The sequence below is a fragment of the Mangifera indica genome, chromosome 11 (assembly GCF_011075055.1).
Source record: "Mangifera indica cultivar Alphonso chromosome 11, CATAS_Mindica_2.1, whole genome shotgun sequence".
Taxonomy (NCBI): Eukaryota; Viridiplantae; Streptophyta; class Magnoliopsida; order Sapindales; family Anacardiaceae; genus Mangifera; species Mangifera indica.
The window spans coordinates 10,565,226-10,571,225 of record NC_058147.1 but is presented as its reverse complement, the minus strand read 5'-3'; positions in this window follow the sequence as shown (position 1 = coordinate 10,571,225).

Here is a 6,000-nt window from a genome sequence, read left to right as displayed (position 1 = left end):
CAAACGCAAATTCAATACATCATTTATTTATAAATATTATTATTTGATAAATACTTTTGAATTATAATTTTCTAGAATATAATAAAATATAAATATAAAAAATTATATTTAATTTTTTACTTTTTTCTTAATTGTTTATATGTGTATATCACTTATCTCAAACTTTAAACAAAAATACTATAGCAATAATCTATTTTCTCAAAATATTCTTATTGATGAAATTTATGTGGGAAGAAAGAATACCACAATAGTAATTTCTCCCTTTTTCTTTATGTTCTAGTAAGAGAAGAAAAAAAATTTTTAACAGAGAAGATACATATGATTGAACAATAAAATTCATGAAAGAAAATCATTATAAAGGATTTAACTTGGACATAAGAGAGGGAGAGACGAAACTTGTCAAGTTTCTTTAGAGTATTCACATTTGTTACAAAGATTTCATAGTAAAATCATCCACATTTAGGTCGGTATTGATTCAAGCTCTTATGTTATGTGTTTTCTTGTTTAACAATTGAAAATCAAATAATATAAAGTAGATTCATGTTTATGACTTCATGTGAAATATAATTTTGTTATGATTTCATGTTGTTAGATTGTTTAATATTGTGATTTCATATTATTGTATTGTTTAATGTTGTTATAATATTGTATTAATGGTTAAAAGATACGAAAATTCAATTTTGGATTAAAATCAAATGAAAAATAGGTCGATGGAAAGCCAAGGGTTAGCGTTGACCCCGACCCCCCTAGTCCTAGATATTTGTTTAAACACAGATGTTTAACATAGTTGTTTAATGCCAATACCAATCTATTGCATGCCTTATAATTCCCAAGATTTAAATAGACATTTTTATGTTTTTAGGTTTATTTTAAGTGAAGATGGAAAAAACTGTATTTAAGATTTGCTATGACAGGTAATGGACTTCAAGTGATGATAATGTTACGAGATATGTTAGTAGGAATGAGAGAGGGATGTACATTGACACAAGGTTGATTTTGAAAGATTCATAGTGAGAATAAACTATCGCTTAAGACTCAATCTAAGTCAGTCAAATGTGTACGCATTTTTCCTTGGTGATGTAAGTCCAATAGAGATTGTAGACGATGATGATTTGAAGTATTTGATGGTTGAAGCAAGAAGTTTACAATGATTAACCAAACTTTTTGTTACCTAAAGTCCAATTGATAAAAAAGACAATTAATAAGCCAAAGATGTTCATGAGGAAGAAAGGCAAAATCATCTGATAGACTAGTGGGCACAACTATAAAGTTTCCAAGAGTTTTGTGGGAATTATGGTGATGATGATAATGATGATGACGTGGATAAGGATTATGAAGTAGAGAGTAATGAGTATGGTGACGATGATGATGATAATAATGAATTCTCGAGGTTTGATAAGGATATGTAGTTCTGAGCCAAAATATTGACATAATTTAAGGTCATGCGTATAATGAGGAGGCCGAATGTGGCACGAGACATTATGGGTCAATAAATATTGGATCATATCTAAGTCAAATTCATAATCTAAATTTGTTTCAATATGTTCATGAGCTTGCTGTTGATGTTGAGAATGTAGGTATTAATAATCGAGGGACACAAAAGGACAATCATTTGCAAGTGATGGGTTTTTATAATTCGAAGACAAAATTAATATCATTATTTCAGATATATTCATTAAAGACAAGAATTTGATGGAAAGTCGATCACCTTGATAATATATGGTATACGATTAAGTGTGTACATTCATAATGTAAATGGTGGGCACAAGTAACGAGAGAGAAAAAAGTAGACTTAGGTGTTACGACGTATGAATAAGACACACATTTGTCTACGAGATCAAATATTATCACACCATAGACAAGTTGGTGTAAACTCGTTGGGGAACATACTTAAATCAATGTTTATGGTTGATCACATTTATCAATCGAAGGAAATTATTTCATACATGGCAAACAAGTAAAAAATCAACATTTCCTATACCTAAGCGTGGCATGCCAAAACATATGTACTAAATGCATTATGAAGATCTCCGGAAGAGTTTTCATGCTATTGTGCGAGTATTGTCATAATTTGAAGCTTAAGAACCCGAGAACTATGACATATATTGATATCGATCCGAAAAATAGGTTTAAGTTTTTCTTCATGTGTATAGACTGTTTAATAAGAGGGTTTCAATAATTTTATCATTTGGTGATATGCGTTGATGCTTCACACTTAAAAGGAAAATAACTTGGGTCTTTTTTTATTGTTGTTGCAAAGGATGGTAATAATCAAATTTTTTCGCTTCCTTTTAGTATTGGGCACAATGAGGGAATCGATACGTGAATCCCATTTTTGATGTACCTACGCATATGCATAGTGATTTGCCAAATTTAGCTATTATTTTTTATCGTCATCATTCAATAATTATGTCGGCGGTAAATATATTGTCTTATGTCTATCATAGGTTTTGTAATGATATATAAAGGGTAACATATGCACGTAGTTCAAAAAAATCAAACATATTGAAGAATTATTTTGCTAAGACATTAGTAGATTTGTCTTTCAAGTTGTTATGAGTAGAATTACCCGAGTAAATTTTGCTACGATAGCCTATTTGCCTAATATTAGGTATAAAAAATGGGCGCATGCCCACTTTGGAGGATGTCGATACAATATCAGAATAACTAATATTACTAAGTCTTTCAACGCTTTGACATAAACTACTCACACTTTATCTATCACCATATTAGTTGAGTTTTTGAGAAGTACAATACAATATTAGTTTTTCAATAGGTGAAACATGGCTAGTACATATGACTAAAATTAATTTGATGTTCTTTTTTTCACGCGTTTATTAGTTGTTTTTATAGGTTAGAGATCTCACCTATTAACACCATGGGCTGAAAATAAGCTTGTTGGACATGTGTTTAAATCTACTAATATGGTGGTTAAACCAATTAACATGCAACAATATGAAGTTCATGATTCACGATAGCAGGTGTTTATCGTAAATATTCTCGATCGAATTTATGATTGTGAAAATTTTCAACTTTCCTAGATTTCATATACATACGTCACAACTGTTGTAAGGTACAATAACCTCTCAAACTGTGTTGGATGGGTCAATGCATATTACTCAATAGATTTTTTACAAAAGGTGTGTATAGAAAATATTAATCCACTAGAGGACCAATCCACTTGGGCACCATCAAATATGCATGTGATTTATCCTCCAATGATGGAACAACAACGGTCTGGTTGTTCTTCCAACCATGCAAGAAGACATTCACAAGGAAAAGAAGTTCGACCACAAAACTACAGTCGATGTCATCAATCTGGCCATAATCGCTTAAATTGTTCGAATCTAGCTCCATTGCCAGTGGTTGGCTCATCCCAAGCATCAGGTAGTAGACGAGGATGAGGTCGTCATAGTCACAATGCAACCTATATGGGTGAATAGATTATCATAGTTAATTTTTTTTATTGTCTAATACTGTAATTTTAAGTGTATATATATTGTATGTTTAATTTATCTATTGGGTTTTGTCCAAATTTTAATTTATTAATTTTTTATTTTCGGACTCTTACATGTACGCAATGACAATGGTTCAAAACAATTGAATAGAATTACGATCGCATTTTTTTTTTATTGTTCATTTTATGTATATATTAGATTTCATTATATTACACACCATGTATTTTGTATTAACATATTTTCTTAATTCATTTTATTTCATGAATAAGCATTAAGGAATAATCAAAAGGAAGTTATGCTAGCAAATGCAAATACATCGCTGAAATAATAATAAAATGAAATCCAATTTGTATGCATCCTACCCACACCTTAAGTGAAATTCTTAAAACCTAACAATTCAATTGAATTTAATAAATACAATCAATTAACTAAAGTCTAAGAACAAATGAATAGACCTTAAACTTTAAATACTTACTGAGGGTCCTCCCTTGGAATATGGCATCACCATGCACCTTCTTAACTTCTTAGAATGTTTGGATGTAAAGTTAAATGGACAATCACAAGCAAGGTATTCTATAAACATAAGCAAAAAAACACTATAGTCCTCGCGTGCTATATCTTGTTTCGGCACACCATGAATGCACTTGTATTGTAACGTTAGTGGAGTCTCTAGCGATTAGATTCCCTTGGATGAATAAAAATTACTCACCTTCATTAGGTAAGCCAGTATCCTATCTGACATCACCAACCTCTTCATTCTCTCTAAGTTAGTGGTATATTAAGTGGAGTCGTATACATACAACTTTCAGTCATTGATATCCAATACGCCACACACCTAGTGTTGGTTGTTGAAGTTGATGAGAATGAATATCTATTAACCAATAAAGAGAAATAAGTACAGTTATCAGTAATCGTAAACCTTAAACCACTTAAGTTCATACACCACCTTGTTGACACTACTCCATGGCCGAAAGCATTTATTCGGTTGTACATGTGAGACACTATTAATTTGATCTAGGAAAAACAAGGGTCACTCCATATTTGCACCCAAACGTTTGAACTTATTGTAGCACTATAGGAGATATGCAACGAATAAGGTGGTAATAATCATCCAGTTACTATCTCGAAAAGATTTACGAAGTATTCCCATGAAAGCTTTGATGTGTTGTATACGCAAATAAGTTAGACCATAAATTGAAAGTGATATCCCATATAAACAAATACAAAGGAATGATGAATACCGTGTTTTCCAACTATTGCTCTTGAGTTGCGCTCAATTTGACGATGCCTATAGTGCTTGTTCTCCTATAAACTTTAGAACCCGTATGTACCACTTAAAGTTATGCTCAATTTCAATTGGACGAAATGGAGTTATAATCCCTTTTTGGAACATTGAGGAAATTTATAAAAATTAATGAAATGAAAGATAGAACAATAAAATATAAATCTACAAATAAGCAAATTACTAGAGGAGCGTCCCAAAGTATCAATATGTCATTCCAGGTCGATAGTACAATTGTCGTCCACTTCAACATATAAGGGACTTGACCATTAGCTTCCAAATGCACATAAGGAGATAGATTGTGAATCGTCTCATCAATAGAATATTACACAATGTACAACATTTACAGTTAGTATTTATAATTGTCGGTATTAATGTTAACTTCATCCACTATGCGATACTTATCTGAAAAGCAATCAGGTATCCCAAAATATTATAGTTAAGCAATGGGAGCAGACTCATGTAGGGTGGGTAGTATTCCAAATAATACTAATATTTGCTATGTCTGCCCTTTCGCATCAAATCAATTGTTTTTTTCCATGTCACTGTCCCCATGGGTACCGAATAAATGCGTCTAAATTGTTGGCTAAATGGAAAAATGATAAGATATTTTTATTCTATTGTTTGTCTTTATGGTCTCGTAAACGCAAAAAAACAATACCTTGAACTTCATAATGTCCCCATCATTGTCTCTCCAAATTTGATCGTTAGCTGCTTGCTCGATCTCCTCATAGGTTAACAACTTGTTAATACCCGAAAAGTATTCTTTTCTCAATCCAGGTGTCCCCATACAATAAACGTAGTTGGACACCTCTGTGTCCTCCCTGAATATCAGACCAATGACTAGCACAAACTCAATAAGGCTAAATCAAAATTCAAAACCATTTAATTTGAACCATATTTCTCCCACTGGGTTATCGCGGTTAATCATACGAAGTAACATCACATGCATCAAAACAACACTAAACCTTGGCTCCACCAAATCTAATAAGCGTCTGAAACATGTAGTCCAAAAAATAGCTTTATAAGTAAGTGTTAGTTTGCTCTTAATTGTAGTTACAGTATCCATCTTTCTTTGAAGTGATATGTGCACTCGGAATCTGTATCCTGAGGGTATTGCATGTGCCATGGAATTTGTACACCCCCTCTTGTTAGTTGATTACAAATGTCTAAAAAATATATTAATTCATTTATTACATTAATGAAAGATTAATCAAAGATTATTCAAATAAATTGGATTATCATTAAATTAATATGGTT